Genomic DNA, 21,892 nt, shown 5'->3' on the forward strand with positions numbered 1-21,892 from the left:
GTTGAATGCAGGTTACAAAGGTGGCCTTTTACCTCCCAAATAACCCAACATGGGAGGTATCTCTGTACTCAGGAGATTATGCTGAACACATATTGGGGTGTTTGGCAGTGACATATACGAGGAGTGGTAAATTCATACCTGAAGTACAACATGAAAAAAATACAAAACATTTTTAGTACCATAAAGTTTGACAAAAGCTGGTGGTAGAATTAGTGCATGGAAAGGGTTAAAATACACGCATTTCAAATACCTTGGGGTGTCTAGTTCTCAAAAATATATGGTTTGATGGGGTAAATTGCATTGGCCGGCTTCAAAGATACCTGAAAAACACATGGGGAAGAATGACCAGATTTGGGAAATAAACGGTTCTGAAATTAACACAAAATCATTTTATCATTTTTCTTAAATAGCAAATTAGATGATATGATAAAAATAATTGTATCTAAAGAAAGCCCTGAAAAAACCAATATATAATGTGTGTGGGTGCACAAAATGAGAAAGAAGAAAATTACAGCTAAACAGCAACACTGAAAAATGGTAAAAGAGCCTTTGTCCCAAAATGTACTTTGATTAAGAAACAGTCTTGTCATTAAGGGGTTAAGGGAGGGACCTTAAAATGGCTATTGGTTTTCTAAATTTCAGTTTTTATATATATATAACATATGATGACTAACTGGATAATAGATACCAAAAATGTTAAAATACATGTATTCCTGTGTATAAGGTAAAATACTGTTTTACCATTCCACTAATGTGTATTTCTTATTTGAAAGTAAAGTTTTCTTTAAAATAGCAACAAACCTTTAGGGTGCGTCCTATAATAATTGTACCCAATATATGTATAATTTCAGTATCATTTTTTTATCCGTTCAGTATCATATTACAGTAATGAAAACGCAACACATAGGTAGAAGCCCATAGTCAGATGCTGGTATAGAAACTCTATTTGTTTGTAGTCTCAACAGCTATCCTATTGAGATATTTTCACTTCACATCCAGGCCCTTGTTTTCTAGTCAGCACCACTAATAATAAAAAATATATATTTAGATGAAATCTGTAAGAAAGTAAGTTTAAGTTTCTGTAGCAAACTATGTATAAAAGTTTTCTGAAATGCTATATACAGAAATTAATTAGGCGAAACGGAAACTTTTACATTCCATATTCTGCAACCTTTATTTAGAAACAGTGACACAGAGATATGATATTGCTGCCACTGTAACATTACTGTCTTTCTTCATGGAAAAATGAAACATTAAAAATAAAGTCTCTCTTAATTATTTATTCTTGTTCACTGAAAATTTCAATTCTGCTTGTTTGTATATGTATGTATATATATATATATATATATATATATATATATATATATATATATATGTATATAAAGTCCAAAAATAGTTACCGGCACTCCAGGGACTTTCCAAATAACCACACAAACAACTTCGGTTTTCAAGTCAACGTTTCAGTCTTGTTTATTTCAGACTTTCATTATATATATTAAATAAGTTAAATTATTTTTGATATTATGTTTGTATATATATATATATATATATATCTTAGCTTACTGAGCATGCAAGATATGATAACATGCAGCTATGGTAAACCAGATAGAACAGCGGGACATGGAAACATCTATTTGTGTTTTATATACATATACATATACACCAGGGGTAATTAATAAAAAACAGGTAGACACTCTACATAAAATAAACCATACAGAGCACATTAAAATTGAAAAACTGAACCAAGCAAGATGATATGTCATGTGTTACCAGAAGCAAATATAAAGTATAGTTACAAATTACTGAGGATATACAAATAATATGTCTGGGAATATAAAAATGTTCACACTGGTTAATTTACAGTTCTACTGATTAGGCGGTAGACAAGCTCACTGTGCCAGTAGGTCTTGATGTAAATGATTGCACTTTCACGTGAAAGAGATATCTAAAGGAATATCTAAACTAATGAAGGGAATATCTAGTGTGTTCCCAGCTGGTTGGAGGATTCACAGTGTGTTCTAGGCGCTCAGCATGTCTTATCAAAGATACCTTTAAATTAGGAGATGAGATATTTAGTATTTCTTGGAAGGATTATTATAACTTGTGTAATCCTTCACCTGTTCTAGGTCTAATACTCAACACTAATTGCATATGCTTCTTATAATATATAATTGTAAGCCACCTAGATGCATCACTTTGTAGTTTTTGTACCCGAATGTGTGTGGGTGTAAAATTATTGCTAAGATAATAATGAAGATAACATAGAACAGTGTCAGTTAGTTTTGGAAAAGAAACTCTACTGGAGCTTATAAGTGAATAAGATATTGTTGTTTGGAAAATAACGAAATAAGCAAACAGTGAAATGTCAATTATTAGAAAAGATATAGGGATCACCTCGATGGACGTTCACCTGTTCGGATACTACTTGCCTGAAGTAAGCAAGTAAGTAAGTAATGGAGAACTGACTATTAATAAAATAGGCAGGTCACTAGTCATACTAAATTAAATGAATATGACTATATCAGTATCACTTAAGCTAAAACACAGTGTAAAAAATGATTTGCAAAAATTACATAAAATCAGCACTATCTACCAGGTGCATTTATAATCTCTGATATCGCCCCAATCTCCTGCAATGTTGTCAGGGACACCGTCAGGGTGTACGACCGCTATAGTGTACCTGTTTGGCCCCAGAGAAGCCAGCGCTAGTAGAGACATTGATGGAAAGGACGTCCCATTGGGCCACCTAGCACTGGGCTACTCCCTCCTAAAACAACAAAGGTAGGTTGTGTATGTGCAAATTATATATATATATATATATATATATATATATATATATATTGCTCTCGATTTTATGTATTTCAATGATATGATTCTTATTTTACCAGTTTTATACTGGCTGGCAGAATATACGGTATATAATTAGACTTTTATGGCCACAACACCAAAAGTAATTGCACAATTATTAATCTTACAAATTATTGTAATCTGGAGCACTATTATATCAACTGACATAATTATTACAACGTAAAAAATATATGTTTGGATTAAAAGCCATCCCTATGAAAATGACTGTAATAAATAAATCAATGTAACCTCTAATTCTGTGGCATATAATTTACTGTAGGTCTCTTTATTCTGTTACATTCTGAGCATTGGCATAGAAATTTTTAAACTGTCTCTATTTTACTGTGTTTTAACCTCTCTGCATTTTACTCTAAAATCTTTGACCACATCAGGGGCGTACCTAGAGTATTTGGCACCTGGGGCGGATCCTGTATGTGCCCCCCCCCCACAAAACTGCATAGCTTCTACCATTATATACCGGCGCAGACACTGAAGGTGGTACAGCATTACTGTTATCATTATATACTGAGGCAGACATTGACTGTGGTACAGCATAACACTTATCACTATATACTGAGGCAGACATTGACGGTTGTACAGCATAACACCTAACACTGTATACTTAGGCAGACAATGACGGTGGTACATCATAACACCTATCACTATATACTGAGGCACACATTGTAATCCCTATCACTATACATTGAGCCAGACATTGACAATAGTGCAGCATAACTCCTATCTTTATATACTAAGCCAAACATTGATGTGGTGTAGGCCTACCACTTCATTAGTAGTAGGGATGCACCGAAAATTCAGTCTGAATTCTGGAAATGCAGCATTTACCTGGCCGAAACCGAATATGACCCCCCCACACCATAAAAAAAATCTAACACTTTTATTTAAAGTAAGTAACACACCAAAATAGGACAAAACAATTAAACAATGTTAACAGCAATCACATTCCTATCATGCCCAGGCATACCCAGATTCCAGGATGTACTCGCAGACTTGACATGATAGGAGTATGATTGCCCTATCTACTCCTTCTCACTCCCTTCTCCCTATCTACCCCCTATCCCCCGTCTCACTCCCTTTTCCTTATCTACCCCCTCCTAACTATCTACCCTCTCCCTCTTTGAAGTTCACTTACCTTTCAGGAGTCCTGCGGTGGGGGTGCAAGGCCTCTGTCTCCCAGCTCTGCCACTGTATGGAACAGTATAGAGTAATGGGAGTTATGATGTACTTTAGAGCATAATTATATAATGAAAAATACATTGGAAATGGTACAGCATAACACCCATCACTCTCACACACTTACCAATCCACATTTACCAATCCGCATTTACCAATCCACACAAATACCAATCCACACATATACTAATCCACACATACCAATCCACACACATACCAATCCACACATACCAATCCACTCTCACTGTCACTCTCACTGAATGCTTTCCTACCTTTCCTCTTTTCTCCTTACAGCTTCTTTTCCTCCTCTTCGCTCCTCTTCTTCAGTTCTTCTGTCTTCTTGCTGTTCAGAGGGCATGGACAGCGGTGGCCACGGCTTCAGTGTTGTGCGCCGGGACCTGACAACCAGCCTGCTCCTCCAGCAGCGGACATTACTGTCCGTCTCTGGAGGGGTCCCGGGTCCCCGGGAAATTGGCACCCCCCTGATGAGCGGCACCCAGTGCGGACCGCCCCCCCCCGCTAGGTACGCTACTGGACCACATTTTTCGGTTTAGTTGGGGAGTTGAATCTGACAATATACATTTTCTACCACAGTTAGCACCAATTCAATCTTAAACTGATAGTATGATCTTATATATAAGCGCATGGCTTAACTCCAGGAATGACATTTTAACCTGCCTTCATGATTCATACATATACATTTCAATAACTATGGAACCAACTGTAAATATTTTGATGAACATAATATTCCATTGTATTAAATCTAAACATAGCCAATGGTTGCACGCTCTACTATTTGCAGGTGCACCACTAGTTTTATTTACTTATTTTTCTACTTAGCCTATTTAAAATGCCACGTCACAGTTAGTATACAAGACCCGGTCTCCAAAACCCTCATACTATTATTCTGCCATAATGCAAGACATAACCACAGTGTTTAAGTGTCTGAGCCTGGTATGGGCTGAAGCTAGTGCTGTTATGTCAACCATTTTTTCCTGGACATAGCTAATTTTCACGTGTTACTGACCACCACCTATAGTGCTGTCCTACAGTATGTTATATGTATAAACTTATATAGATGATCAATTAATTAAGTTTAGACATTGCATAAAATGCAGGGAAGCACTTTGTAGGTGGTGGTCACAGTAATGGTGTACCAGGCCTGGCCTCCTTGCTCTGTCGGCCGAGGGAGCAGGGAGGCCAGGCCACCCTGCTTGGCTGCAGGGTTGTGCTGAGGCAACTAAAGTGCCCAGTGGGGTAGGGAATGCACAAGCAACCTACACCCTAAACGGTAGTGAATTAGGGGTCACGACAAATGAGAAGGATTTGGGAATTGTTATAGACAACAAACTAGGCAACAATGTGCAATGTCAGTCAGCAGTTGCTAAAGCCAGTAAGGTATTGTCGTGTATAAAAAGGGACATCAATTTGCAGGATAAAAATATAATTTTGCCTCTGTATAAATCAATGGTAAGACCACACCTTGAATATGCTGTGCAATTTTGGGCACCTATTCTAAAGAAGGATATCATAGCACTAGAAAGGGTGCAGAGGCAGGCTACAAAATTAATAAAAGGAATGGAGCACTATAGTTATGAAGAAAGGTTAACTAATTTAAATCTGTTTAGTTTAGAAAAACGGCGCCTCAGAGGGGATATGATAGCATTATATAAATATATTCGGGGCCAATACAAACTATTGTGTGGAAATCTGTTCATAAACAGGACTATGCATAGGACACGTGGTCATCCGTTCAAACTGGGAGAAAGGAGATTAAGTCTAAAGCAGAGGAAAGGGTTTTTTACAGTAAGGACAATAAGGATGTGGAATTCTCTGCCTGCAGAGGTAGTTTTATCGGAGTCTGTACAGATGTTTAAAAAGCAACTGGATGGATACTTGGAAAAACATAATATGCGGGGATATAATCTTTAATTATGGGGAAACAGCTTATTAATCCAAGGAGAAACCTGACTGCCATTTTTGGGTCAAGAAGGAATTTTTTCCCTGGTTAGTGCAAAATTGGAAAGAGCCAAACTGGGTTTTTTTTGCCTTCTTTTAGATCAACAGCAACAAATTAACCAATATAGGAAAGGCTGAACTTGATGGATGTGTGTCTTTTTTCAGCCTACATAACCATGTAACTATGTAACATTAATTATGTCACCCAGCGGTAGTACAAACACTGCCCCCTCCTGGACATTCCGCTAGGCTGGTGCTTTGGGCCATGTTTCCTTTAGCACCACACGCTGAGTCTGAGCTCCAGGATATGATGTAATTTCCTGGTGCTCAGACATAGCATGTGAGGACCTTGAGGGAGAAGAAGAGCTGGCAGCAGACTATTCCCTCCTGAGTCAACAAAGGTAGGTTGTGTGTGTGTGTAAGTAAGGATGTAAGTCTGTGTAAGTATGTTACTGTACGTGTGTGTATATTAGTATATATATATGTAAGTATGTGTAAGTATGTCAGTATGTTACGGTGTGTAAATATGTTAGCGTGTGTGTAATTATGTTAGTTCATTCTTGTTTTACTATGAGTAAATATTTTAATGTGTGTAAGTTTGTTAGTGTGTGTAGCTATGTTAGTGTGTGTGAATATATGTAGCAGAGTGGATGCCCAAACTGGGTTTGCAGGATCCAGTCCAGCACTTTGATAAGGCCTACATCAGGCACAGCGAGTTTAACAAGGGCCAAATTGTGATGGCTAGATGACTGGGTCAGAGCATCTCCAAAACTGCAGCTCTTGTGGGGTGTTCCCAGTGGGCAGTGGTGAACCGTTGACATTGGATATGGACGGCTAAGTCTCATTGATGCATGTGGAGAGGGTGAAGGCTGGCCCATGTGGTCAAATCCAACAGATGAGCTACTGTAGCTCAAATTGCTGAAAAATATAATGCTGGTTCTAATAGAAATGTGATAGAACACACAGTGCATCACAGTTTGTTGCATATGGGGCTGCATAGCTGCAGACCAGTCAGAGTATCCATGCTGACCCCTGTCCACTACTGAAAGTGCCTACAATGGCCATGTGAGCACAAGAACTGGACCACGAAACAATGGCTGAATCACGTTTTCTTTTACATCACATGACTGAGTGCGTCGCTTACCTGGAGAACACATGACATCATAATATTATGGCTGATCAGTTTATATACTTACACATATATAGTAAGGGGCGTAACTAAAAATCATCATACACACATGTACACATCCATGCTCACACACCCAAGTGCACATGCATGCTCAAATCCCCCCCCACACACACACTTACCTCTCCCCACTCCTGCAGCTTTTCCTCTGGCTGTTGGCTGTCTCCCCGTGCCAGTTCAAGATAGTTTAGAAAGGGCCCTTCCAATCTGAATTGGTGCAGTCCAGTTTGGAAGGGCCCTTTCTAAACTATTTTGAACCGATACAAGGAGACAGGAAGAAGGGGCCCCTGTAGTTACACTAGTATATATAGTGTTACAGTCAGTGGGTATGTGCTAGTGTATGTTGGATAGCGTGTGGATGTACATAAGAGTGTGTGAGCATATGGTGCTGTATGTGAGCATATGGTGCTGTGTGTGAGCATATGGTGCTGTGTGTGTTACTGTATTTCATTAGTGTGAGTGTGTATATCCAGATGTAGTGTTATAGTGTGTGTATAGCATATAAGTGCATAAGTGTATGGTGTTAGCATGTGTGTGTGTGTTACTGTAAGGTGTTAGTGTTTGTGAGCATTTGATATTAGAATGTGTGTGTCTGTTACTGTATGATGTTAGTATATGCTTTTAGCCTGAGTGTATCTATATTAGATTTGGTGTTAGGATGTGCATAAGTGGTTGTCAGTGTATGATTTTATCATGAGTTTGTGTGTCGGGGTACAGTGTTGGAGTGTCAGGAGTGAGTCTAGGGTTAGTGGTGTCTGGGAGAGGAAAAAGAGGAGAAGGAAAAACAATGTGCATGTATGTAAGTGTACAGAGTTAGAGGGAGTGTTCACGTTATTATAAATGCCTATTAGTTATAGGGGAATCCTGAAGAAATACTGCCCCCAGGCACCACCTAGGTAAACCAAAGATCTAGCTAAGTGTGTTGGTCAGAGGTCTGGCTATACTTATTCATTGATATGGCTGATTCACCCACATCTATGTATAAGTAAGCTATTTAAATATAAATACAAAGCTAGGGTCAATGTTTGTACAATTAACCAATGGATATTAAAACTGAGAGACACCAAATCAGCCAAGTACATTATTATGAGAGCCATTTCAGATTATATTACTGAATCAAATGAAACAGTAGGTGTCACTCTTGCATTAAAGTTTCAGAAAATATAGTTATTTGCTGTAAAAGTAAATGCATTTTTCTATTTACCTACTCAACATTATAAGTGCTCATTACTGTGGCTATAGCCAGGACTACGTTATACAAATCATTATGGCTTTTCTGTTCATTAACAGTAAAAATGTGCAGTATTCCCTTGCTGGGACAGCCTTTTGTACATTCCTTATAATAATATGCAAGACATAAGGAATGTTGAAAGAAATGGATAAATCATTGTCTTTATTTTGCTTTGCAGTAAGTAATTCATAATTTTTCTCTAAGCAATTTAGCAAATACAGCTGAAAGGTACATGCTGGAAATGTCTGTTTATGCTGGATTGAATGCATATTTATAAATTAAAGGGAAATCATCACTTATTTCAAAGCCAATTTAGTGGGGCATAATAATCTTTGATACTTACCTGTAATGAAAGTCTATTTTGTAAGCTATGTGTACTTGCGTAGAGCATAATAACATAACATACATATGTGTATATATATGTGTCCCATGCAACACATCTCAAGGATCAAAGGAAAGAGGAAATGTGATATATTTAAATACTTAGAATTATTTAACAAAGTATTTCGAAGGAGAAGAAATGTTAGAACCAGAGGTCATACTTTAGAACCAGAGGTCATACTTTAAAACTAGAGGGTCAGGGGTTTAGATGTAACGTACTTCCCTGAGAGAGTGTTGGATAAGTGGAACAGCCTCCCATCAGAAGCCTAATACAGAAAGGCAAATTAAACATACATGGGGTAGGCATAAAGCTATCCTAAATTTAAGGCAACATCAAGGACCAATTAAATGCCTTTTTGACAGAATTGGTTCAGGATAAAAGCTGTATATTGTGGGCCTTCTACCTTCAATGCATTATAATACTTGAAACAAAGCCAGTATGTTAGTTGTTAACGACAAGTACAAAATGACAAGCAATTGACATGCAGATACAAGAGGAATGGAGGGCCTTAAAGTTCCATGCCCAATTTTTATTCTCAGTCTGGTTCCTGCCCTCTAACATAACCCCAGATGTTTAGAAATGATGCCCCTAGATGAAAGACTAATGCACACAGTGGGGAAAAGGTTATGAGGGCTAAACACCTCCAACCTGACCGCTGGCACCTTAAATTGTGATAACAACTGAGAGGCGTCCACTGTTATTGAGTGGCATGGGTGGGTGCTAAATGCTTCCTTTCTTACAATAAACCAACATGACTAACTAACTTATCTAGGACTCCATCTAGTGTCCAAAAAGTCCTATCCACATGACTATAGATAATTTTGATTGAATATATACATATACATGTGTCTTCAGGCCCTGCATATTCACAGTCACGCTTTTTTTTTTTCAACTTGATTTTAACTTAGATGTTTCTACAGTATCTCCCCAACGGAAGTTTACTCACACAAATTCCCATAAACTCCATGCCCAACTCATTCCTCAAAGCATAAGCATGATGATTTGTATTAGACATACACTGTGTATTCAGTCGGGGAATCTAAATGAATGCACTACATTTCCTCCCTAGCACCTTTGACTGTTTTATCTCTTAGTGCATGTCAAGCAGAAGACACTCTAGCACTTTGTCAGATGTGCACAAGTTGTGGAATAAGCTGGTCGGAGAAGGAAATGGTCTGTATCATGTGGATTAATGTGCCACATTATGTGGAGCAGTTCTTAATGCGGTCCATAATGTAAATGTCCATCCAAATTAGATGCAAAGTGATTGAACATCAATTGATCATGTTGTGGAAGGTAGTTATTCCAATGTCGCAAATACAAAGTGTTACATTCATCAGTCAACAGAAGGTATTCCGGTCCATTGGTACACTAGTCGTTCCTTTTTTTTCCTAATCTTTTTGCATGCGTTATTATTTGAAGCTGATAAAAGCAGGCACAAAATGTAAAATAAAACATGAAAGCAAAAGCATCATAGCTGTGTGACACAGGTTAACTATGAAAATATATATATATATTTCTGCATGGTGGCTGTATTAAAATTAATATCTTTTACATGTCTATTTGCTTAATCTGTTGCATTGACATTGCATGGATGAGATTTCGGTGTAATGGCTCCTGGCTTTTTGTGGATAGGTCTTATTAAAAATTGGGTGACAGAATGGATGGATTTCACATGGAAGGCTACTAAATAGCCTCTAAAATGAAATCAATAGAGTGTAGCAACTCCACTATAGAAGTCATTGTCCCCTGGGTATGGTGCCTCGAGCTGTCACATAGATGAAGGAAAAGGAAAATCCCACACAGGCATAAAGGTATATTACCTGTTAGCAATAAAAGGCAGTGAGAGGCACCACCCGTGGCAGTAAAACATCAACTTCATATCTTAATGCCAACATATTAGATTCAAATATATTCCTCCACGACACAGGACAAAAGCAAAAGAATTATATCGGTACCTATGAATAAGTCTAACAATATGGACGAAACGCGTCAGTGACCACTCTATTGAGGGATTTTTGTTTTTCTTTTGTTTTTGTCATGTATCGTGGAGAAATATATTTTTTTATTTTGAATTTTTGCATTTAGTAATAAAGCTGAAGTTTTACTGCCACAGATGGTCCCTCTTCACAGCTTTCATTGCTAACAGGTAATATACCTTTATGCCTGTTTGGGATTTTCTGTTTTCTTAGCCTCTAAAATGATCAAAACTATAACCAAAGTGCAAACTAGCAATATAAGCTACCATGGACTAATTATGGAAGTCATATTCTAGAGCGAGGATACAATATGATGATTTTAGATGATATGTGATATCAGGTCATAGGTAGAGGTATAGAGTATTGATGCACCTAGCATAGGCGATGCACCTCTATGAAAAAATACATTAGCTAGGCAGCCTGGTTAATCCCAGGCACTGCCGGAAATAGCACAGTAGTGGTGCTGAGTCACAGTACTGAACATCTGTTTAGATAACTTAATCATAAAGAAGTTTATTAAGTGCAGTCTCTGTACAGCCAAAGTGCATTGATTTGTGAGCATGCGGAAAGACAACTTCCCGGAGATATATAATTAAGCAGAATTAATATGTAATATTTAAAGGTTCTATTCCACCTACTCTGTAACTAAATACGGCATTGGAGACTATGTTCATAGTACTATTGATTGCACCAAAATGTTGGCAGAAACAATTCTTTAATCATCTAAAAATTAGGTCTCAGACATAATACTCCCAGAAACAACATAAAATGTTGTTTTCATATAAATAAATCTTTAGAGGAAAGAATAAAATGATAGATTTCATAAAATGTACAATTTGACATGGTTTAGAATGCACTTAACATTTTGGGCACAATCTAATGGAAAATGGCTTTGAGTTGTAGTTGATGAAATATTCAAAAACTCTTTGGAGAGGCATAACCCATAGCATGCCTGGTGTCAGGGGATTGAAAATGGCCTCTGTGTGTGTAACTGCTCAATGGGCTGATTACAAGGCAGATCGCAAATGGGATATGATGTCATATTCCAACACTCAACATTGAGGACAGTGGTGGGCAGAGATCATAGCTAGGAGTGCTGCTCTTGGTCAGGCCTAAGGCAGCACCCAAGTAAGCTGACTGAGTAAACATGATTACATATAAGGTTTAAAATTGTTTATCCATTAAAAATAATTTCCTTATCAGAATCAGGAACTATAAGTTTATCATTTCTTATTGTTTACGTATTAATTTAGCGCCAATCCTTTTTGTTTTGTTTTGCTATGTTACTTCCTGTAGACCTCAGCAAAAAAAAAAAGATTACATTATTTGCAAATCCATTTCATTAATTTTGCTTTACTTCATTGAACAAGTTAGCAGTAAATTTATGGCCGCAGTCCAATTAAATGTTTGGTTACTGCAAAACTAGCAAGCTGCGATGTCAATTTATTGCTGGATGTGTAGTCCCAAGAGATAATAAAGAGTACTTCTATGATCATCAATCTGCAGTCATTCTTGTGCATGGGAAAGTTTATAACTGTAAATGAACATACATTTGTTAAGATCTTTACAATATAATCTTCCAATTGGTATTACTCCAGCAAAATTATTACACTCGTGTTTCACAATATAAATTCCCTGTCTCTTTTATTTTTATTTATTTACATAAAAGTAACTATTGAATATACAGCTAGGGAAAAAAGAAAAAGGACAATTTTATTAATTCCTGAAAACGAGTGTGGATAGTATTTTTGTAGAATGCTTTCTAGTAAATTATAAAATATTCATATCCCCAAGTGGGGGTATTCCTTCTTTTGGCCCCATTTCCCCCGTCTCTCTTTGATCCCCTGATGTTCCGCTTTGCTATTATCTCAAAATGTTTGGGTATAAGGGCATGACCGCGGTCTACAACCCTAAAAGTTGTGCATAGATAGAGTAGAAAATACGTTAATAAATTAACCTGGAAATCATATCCCCAGTAGCGTACCTAAATGGGGGGCGGTCCGCCCCTAGGTGGACTCATCAGGAGGGTGCCGCGATGGCTGCCTATGGCGGGCCCACAGCTTACCGCCATGGCGCCCGCACATTGTGCAAGAGTTTGCTCACTCAGTGTGTGGCCGCCACAGCAGTAAGCTACGGGCCCGTGTTATGCTCGGCTGGTGATGCCAGTGATGCTCGGCCGCCCCCCAGACCAATGAAATCTGGAAGAGAGGTAACGGGAATGCGGGAGAGTGAATGAATGTGTTTAGGGGCAGAAATGGGACAGGCAAGCTGCTTGGGGGGCAGAGTTGGCACAGGCAGGCTGCTATAGAGGCAGAGGTGGCACAAGCAGGTTGTTTCAGGGGCAGAGTTAGCACAGGCAGGCTGCTTCAGGGGCTGAGGTGGCACAGGCAGGCTGTTTCAGGGCAGAGGTGGCACAGGCAGGCTGTTTCATGGGCAGAGTTGGCACAAGCAGGCTGCTTCGGGGGCAGAGGTGACACAGGCAGGTTGTCAAAGGCACAGAGGTGGCACAGGAATGTTGGCAAATGGGCAGAGGTGGAAAAGACAGGTTGCTTCAGGGGCAGAGTTGGCACAGGCAGGCTGCTTCAGGGGCAGAGATGGTACAGGCAGGTTGCCAAAAGGACAGAGGTAGCACAGGCAGGTTGCTAAAGGCACAGAGGTGGCACAGGTAGGCTGTTTCAAGGGCAGAAGTGGCACAGGCTGCTTTGGGGCAGAGTTGGAACAGGCAGGCTGTTTCAGGGGGGAGACATGGAACAGGCAGTCTGCTAAAGGGGCAGCATTGGCACAGGCAGGCTGCTTTGGGAGCAGAGTTGGCACAGGCAGGCTGTTTCGGGGCACAGGTGGCACAGGCAGGCTGCTTCAGGGGCAGAATTGGGGCAAAGGTGCCACAGGCATGCTGCTAAAGCGGCAGCGGTGGCAAAGGCAGGCTGCTTTAGGGGCAGAGGCCTGCCATGTCAATGTCTGGCTTTGTGTATAGTGATAGGGGTTATGCTGCGCTACCGTCAATGTCTGGGTCAGTATATAGTGATGGGAGTTACGCTGTACCACCATCAACGTCATATTTCGGCGCTCAGCAGTGAAGCAGCGGGCACCAGCGAGCGGCTTTTAAACGCTGTCTTTTATTTTTTTTTTTATGCGCAGAAGAGAGAGGGGCGCCGAGAGGGGTTAGGGAGTGATAAGGGAAGGAGAGGGGTTAGAGAGTGATAAGGGAGGGAGAGGGGTTAGAGAGTGATAAGGGAGGGAGAGGGGTTAGAGAGTGATAAGGGAGTGATAAGGGAGGGAGAGGGGTTAGAAAGTGATATAAGTAAAGAGTGAATTAATGTGTGCATGCATTGAGTGAATGAGGGAGAGTATGAGTTAATATGGGGAAGAGTTGTCTGAATGAGGGAGAGCATGAGTTAATATGGGGATGAGTTGTCTGAATGAGGGAGAACATGAGTTAATGTGTGGATGAATTGTCTGAATGACCTAACCCCCCTCTGCCCCTTCTCACTGCAGCCCCTTCCCTCACCCTATTTACCTTGTTGCCAGAGCAAGCAGCAACTGCGACCGCGCCTGTGGCAGGGCAGGATTGACTTAGGGGCTGATGGAGCTGCAGCTCCAGGCTCCTACCTTAAAATAGGCCCAGTCAGGACCGGACTGACTGGGCCTATATGGCCGCATTAAGGCAGAGCCCCTTAAGCCCGCCGCAACTGCAACCGGGTCCGTCACTCTAAGGCAGAGCCGGCCTTAGGTGTTCTGGCGCCCTGTGCGGACTACTCCTCTGGTGCCCCCCCATCCCAAAAAAAGAAAGGAATAAAAACTTGTAACAAAACTCCCCTTTCTCACTATCTATCCCCCTGTATCACTATCTACCACCTCTGCCTCTTCTCACTGTTATCATTATATACTGAGGCAGACATTGACGGTGGTACAGCATAATACTTATCACTATATACTGAGGCAGAAATTGACGGTGGTACAGCATAACACCTACCACTATATACTGAGGCAGACAATGACGGTGGTACAGCATAACACCTATCACTATATACTGAGGCACACATTGACAGTGGTACAGCGTAATCCCTATCACTATACATTGAGCCAGACATTGACAATAGTGCAGCATAACCCCAATCACTATATACTACGCCAAACATTGTTGTGGTGTAGGCCTACCACTTCATTGTCTGGCTTAGTAGTAGGGATGCACCGAAACTAATTCTGGACTGAAACCGAAAATGCAGCATTTACCTGTCCGAAACCGAATATGACCTCCCCACACCATAAAAAAAACCCTTTTATTTTAAGTAAGTAACACACCAAAATAGGACAAAACAATTAAAAAACAATATTAAATGTATATATATATGATTGTTAACAGCAATCACATTCCTATCATGCCCAGGCATACCCAGATTCCAGGATGTACTCGCAGACTTGGCATGATAGGAGTATGATTGCCCTATCTACCCCTTCTCACTCCCTTCTGCCCCATCTACCCCTTCTCACTCCCTTCTCCCCTATCTACCCCCTTTCCCCCTATCTACCCCCTTTCCCCCGTGTCACGCCCTTCTCCCTATCTACCCCCTCCTAACTATCTACCCTCTCCCTCTTTGAAGTTCACTTACCTTTCAGGAGTCCTGCGGTGAGGGTGCAAGGCCTCTGCCTCCCAGCTCTGCCACTGTATGGAACAGTATAGAGTGATGGGAGTTATGATGTACTTTTAGAGCATAATTAGATCATGAAAAAGACATTGGAAATGGTACAGCATAACACCCATCACTCTCACACACTTACCAATCCACACATATATACCAATCCACACCTATACCAATCCACACCTATATACCAATCCACACGTATATACCAATCCACACGTATATATATACCAATCCACACATATATATACACCAATCCACACATATATATACACCAATCCACACATATACATATACCAATCCACACATATACACCAATCCACACATATACACCAATCCACACATATACACCAATCCACACATATACACCAATCCACACATACACCAATCCACACATACACCAATCCACACATATATACCAATCCACACATATATACCAATCCACACATATATACTAATCCACTCTCACTGAATATTTTCCTACCTTTCCCCTTTCCTCTTACAGCTCCTTTTCCTCCTCTTTGCTCCTCTTCTTCAGTTCTTCTGTCTTCTCTGTCTTCTTCCGGTTCAGAGGGCACGGACAGCGGTGGGCGCGGCTTCAGTGTTGTGCGCCGGGATCTAACAACAAACCCCGGCGCACAGCAGCTGTTGCCGCGCGGATCACAAGGGAGCGGTATCGGAGGTCTTTAGCAGACCTCCGGCTCCCTTGAGTGATTTTAAGCCGATGTGTGTGCCCGATGGCCAGTCCGGGCCTGTATATATATATATATATATTTATATATATATATCGGCAGCAGGGACTAATATTTATATATATATATATGGGCAGCAGGGGCTAATAAATGGGTTTTAGATATTTGGACAGGGGCGAAATTTCAGTGCTTGCCATAGGCCAGGGGCGTCCAACAGGCGGCCCGCGGGACCTCGAGGTGCGGCCCGCGGGACCTCGAGGTGCGGCCCGCGTGAGATCGGCAGCCAGGATCACAAGAGCCCTGCTGCTTACTTGTGGGAGGGGCTATTCTCTGCTCCAGTCCTGCCTCCTCTGTGGGGAGAACGAGGGAGGCCGCGCCCCCTGCTGAAGTCTGTAATCGGCATTGAGAGAGCTGTAGTGCAGGTAAGGGGGTGGGGGAGGGTGTTTGAATGAGTATGCCTGATTGAGGGAATGAATCTGTGAATGAATGAATTTGTGTGTGTGTGATAGCATGGATGTGTAAGTGCTGGAACCTAGGCATGATGGGACTGTGATTGCTGTTAACAATCCCACTCCTATCATGCCAAGTCAGCCAGTACATGCTGAAACCTGGCTAGCTGACCCCTTGTGTATTGATGCTGCCAGCAGTATGGGGTCTGCACTTACAGCCACCCTGTATCAGCATGTACTGGCTGACTTGGGATGATAGGAGTGTGATTGCTAACAGCTAACAGCAATCACAGTCCCATCATGCCTAGGTTCCAGCATTTACTGGTTGCCTGGGTATAAAAAGAGTGTGTTTGCTGTTAGCAATCACACTCCTATCATGCCAAGTCAGCCAGTACATGCTGAAACCTGGCTAGCTTCCTCCCTTGTGTATTGATGCTGCCAGCAGTATGTGGTCTGCACTTACAGCCACCCTGTACCAGCATGTACTGGCTGACTTGGGATGATAGGAGTGTGATTGCTAACTGCTAACAGCAATCTGCTAATGGCAATCACAGTCCCATCATGCCTAAGTTCCAGCATTTACTGGTTGCCTGGGTATAAAAAGAGCGTGTTTGCTGTTAGCAATCACACTCCTATCATGCCAAGTCATATTGTTGATTTTTTTTGTCCAATTGTGGTGTGTTACTTTTAATAAAAGTGTGGTTACACACTAAAATTGGACAAAAAATACAATGCCCAGCCAACCAGTACATGCTGGAATCTGGGTATGCCTGAGATTGCTGTTAACAATCATAATATATAATTTTTTGTACAATTTTGGTGTGTAACTTACTTTTATTAAAAGTGTGTGGGGGGGGTCATTTTCAGTTTCGGCTAAGTGAACTCTGAATTTTCGGTTTTGGTCCAGAATTTTCATTTTAGTGCATCGCTAAAATAAATAGAACTATTTTATTTTTACTTATCCAGAATCCTGAATTTGTAGTCACAAAAATTTCTAGGCCCAGAAATCAGTGAGAGGAAAAGTAAAGGTTTTGTGTCATTTACTTTTTTTTAATCTGCATATTTTATTAAAGGCCATATTTTCTCACAGTGAAAAATGTGTGCGGCCCGCGCACGTATACAATTCTGATGAAGTGGCCCACTGCAGAAAAAACTTGGACGCCCCTGCCATAGGCCCTATTTTTGGTAGATACGCCTCTGCGTACATGTGTATGATATGCACCACAGGTGCCAGCAAAGCACATACAGACACTGATAGGAGCTGCAGACCAGACAGAAGTTGTCTCCCCCCCCCAGTATTAAGTACTATAAATTATGCACTCGCTTTTAAGGACTCTTGAAAAGGGAGTAAATTGTGCTCAAAATTTTATGGTACCTGCTCAGTCATAGTGAATTAACCCCTAATAATAATAATGATGTACTGAATGCTGCATTTAGAGTATAGTATGTTACATATATAACATATTGTATATCCAAATATACACTCTTTGTCATTTATTTATTATTTCTTTTCAGAGTAGTGCATATGTGTGAGGGAGATACTCCTGTTTATTCTCTTTTACACGGTAGCATTCAAGTCTGTGATTTTTCTCAATAATTAAAAAAATAACTTCTATAAAATGAATCCCATTACAGCAGGCAACTAATTAAAATCAAGCAATTAGCAGAAAATCATGTATATTGTAAATGCATATTACTGGTAGATTTTCAGTCAGTGTGTACCAGAGTCCTCATAATTTCCGCGTAGTAATTACATAATGACACAGCGAAAGTGTGCCCATAAAAAATAGTTGCTTGAGCTTTTGTTTTATAAGATGCTGGAAAAGGACCTTAATGATAGTGAACATTTACAGTTTATTGCTCCTTGTTTGGCAAATAAATATTTGTCCTTTGCTGGTTTCATTAAGCAAACATATTACCTGCACAAATCTGAACAATAAAATATATTTAAATAACACGTACGTACCTGTCTTCTAGAACATTAGATTTCTCACCATGTAAATCTTCCCAATTACAGGAAACTACAGAAATTTGTATTAGAACCTCTGAAAGCATTGGCAATGTATGGAGGGTTAGATGATTGTGGGCCCATACCCTACATTTGTTAGTTAGAAAAAAAAATCAGCTTCTCCAAGTTTTTATGCATACATACCTCTGTAGTATCCCTGCTTAGGAGGAACCCTCTGTCATTTTTTCTTCCCCTAATGTTCCTGGTTTCTAGATGTTGGGTATCAGTATATCACATCGTTCTATAGCCCTAAAGGTCGCAGTCATAGAACGGAATGTGTACAGAGGCGGCATGAAATGTATTATCTCTCCCTGTCACCCTGATAGAACATTCTATATACGTTTGAAATGAATAAAGCGGTACACAGTGCTTCTGGTGGATCACAGTGATCGCCTTCCTGTGAGTGATGTTTTATTCTTGAGGTTTTCAGTAAAGTTCCCCAACGCTTCAGTATACCAACTGGTACCCATCGGTCGTTAAGGCAAAACCTGAGGGAGAGTACTAAGGGGCATAGGAGGATCTGGGCTTTGTTAGCCAGGTTCTGGTGTGTTCAGTTAGCTTTAATTTTATCTGCATTTTTCCTTTAATCTATGTTTATACTGTTACTGTTGTCTATTGTAGTTATTTATTATGTTGCTGTCTGGGAAGCCAATCCATACACTGGATACTCAGTCAGGTTGTGGCACTGACATGTACATGTACCCCAACTCCCTCATAACCAAGGCTCAGGATCTCACTGCAGAAGGCCAGTAATGACACCCCATGGTCTAAACAGAGCCTGCCTTACCTTCTCTCTCTCTCTCTCTCTCTCTCTCTCTCTCTCTATCTCTCTTTCTCCCTTCTTGTCTGTCTTTTCTCACTTCTTTACCTTCACGGAGAGTACTTTGTAGCTTTCCCTGCAGGGGTCAGGTAACATTGCCTTATGTGATCCTGTGCGTTCCCACCTCTGCAAGCCTGGCTTTTTTTTAAGGATTATGGAGCAATTGTCCCCCTGCCCTCTAGGGCATCCCACCCCAGAAAAGACATAGAGGCATCCTCCATAATTACAGAAAAGGAGACTGGTGAACTGGTTTTGAGTCAGTTAACTTTTAAAAACATGTTGGATGTCTTTCAAGTGAGCACTAGGTTTGCCAGCTGGACAGTATTTGACTTGTTTGATCATTTTTCAAAGGACGTGAGTTGCTGGTTGGATACCCTGGCCAGCGCTATAAAAAGCTGTTTTACAGCAAGAAGGCTGTGTTTGATACTAGTACTAAAATAGTACATAGTAATATGACCGCACATAGTACTAGTAACATTACTTACAAAGAGCAGGCAGCCTACCTGTCTATTTCCAAAGTTTACGTTAATGAGTTCCTGTTCAAATTAGCTTTAGGTGAATTAAGTGGGCAATATTAAACTGTTTAATATGTGTCATAAAGATGCTAAAGTTGTTTGATTAAATGTATGTCACCTATGTCATTGTTATGTCATATTTTACATTGGCTCTTCTTGTGTGTATAAAAACGCTTGAAAACCACAGTAAATCACGTCTGCTTTCTTAAGGCTATCGTGAAGCAGCTGAACCTGTAGACTTGCACCACAAAGGCTTTGGCAGGCTTACCCCAGGGCCTGGAACCAGAACGTTCTTTATATCTAGTTTCCCTGGAGCCTTGTTTTGTGACAGTTAGCATTGGCAATGTTTTACCGATTTGATGCAATATTTGATAAAAGTCTTGTATCCAAAGTTTTTGCCTTTTACTGAATCTTCAGGTATCGATACTTGGAAGGGTTGAACTTGATGGACTTTACAATAAACAGAATATGCAAATATAAAAATGTGAGGGATATTTATTACACTTAAATTTAAAGGCTTAGCGTTCTGCAGAACTTTTTGTTTCAGCCGTGAGATCTATGTTTGTCCCTCCTGGTGTAAAACACGTTCAAGAAGAACACCTATTGCTATTACTGATGGTCCATTTCATTCAGCTGGGTCAGTATTTGTATGGTTTACTTATTTCAAAATCTTCCAGTGCATGCACAAATAGACACGTTTCACAAGAGTCATACATAAATCAGTTTCAAATTATATGCATGAGCACACAATACTATCGCTACTATATACATAAATGTAAATGATATGCTAATATAATGCTTGTGGTGAAATAATTTAATAAAATGCATTTTAGACTTTTTCTTTTACTTGCTATTGCATTTGATACACCACACACATTCTCGAAAGCATGAGCTGTCATGAAGTCAACTCTTTACACAACAGAAATGCATTTATATCTTGATAATGAAAAATAGCACTTTTCTAAGACATGTGTATTAGAATTCCCTAATGTATCATAACATTCCATCTGAAGAAGAGACTTCTGAGGTCCAAAACTAGTAAATCTTTTATATGTTTCCAATAAAAGGTATTACCATTGACTATCTGTCCCATTGTCGACAGCAGATGCCCCACTGTCTAGGCAGTAGGGACCGTGGGTCAACTGGGGAAATAATAAGTTCCCCAATCCCCTAACTTGCCCAGGGAGCTTTAAAATCCTTGTAGCACAGACATCTATTGTAGTACCCACATGATGACCGTGCAACCCTAACAATGAGAGGTAGCTACTCAGCTAAGGCAGATGGCCACAACTAGGGCCCTGACTACCCTGGATGATCACTCTCACTTCTGGGGCCAACCTCCGTCCCTCCTCACCTCTTGTCTGACAAGAGGTGAGGAGGGACGGGGGTTGGCCCCAGAAGTGAGAGTGATCATCCAGGGTGGTCAGGGCCCTAGTTATGCTTTTGATTGATATGATTATTGTTTGTCACCTGTTGTTAAGTAATTGTCCCTATTTGATGGAATCTGACTGGATGAGTCAAATTAATCTGATAGCTTTGCTTTCAAACCCAAAATTTCATAATGGTTGAAATATATATAATTTTTATGAAAATTCATCAAGATTGCCCATTCATGGTATGGCTTTAGAGTAATATATGTACAATTTTAGCATGACCCTTTAATAGCAATCACACTCAAGAATAATATGAGTAATTAAAAAAAAAATAAGGCCACTTATCTAGAAATAGATAAATCAATATTACACTACAGACATTTAATTTGGCTGTTTGCCAGAACCAGACTGTCTATATCACTGAGCAGGAAAATGTTTAGGGATGTGCTGGTATTTGGTTACAGGGCTATTTATTCCTCTTATTTCAATGCAAATACCTTTCATCTTTGTCTACCAATAGCGAATGACAGATGTGTGACACCTATGGAACAACGTATTATGTGAAATACTATTTTGAAACACAGGGGAGACATTGTCTACATCTAAAAAAGAAAGAA

Source organism: Sceloporus occidentalis, unplaced genomic scaffold, assembly GCF_023333645.1.
Source record: "Sceloporus occidentalis isolate IW3139 unplaced genomic scaffold, rSceOcc1.0.p SCAF_162, whole genome shotgun sequence".
NCBI classification, from domain to species: domain Eukaryota; kingdom Metazoa; phylum Chordata; class Lepidosauria; order Squamata; family Phrynosomatidae; genus Sceloporus; species Sceloporus occidentalis.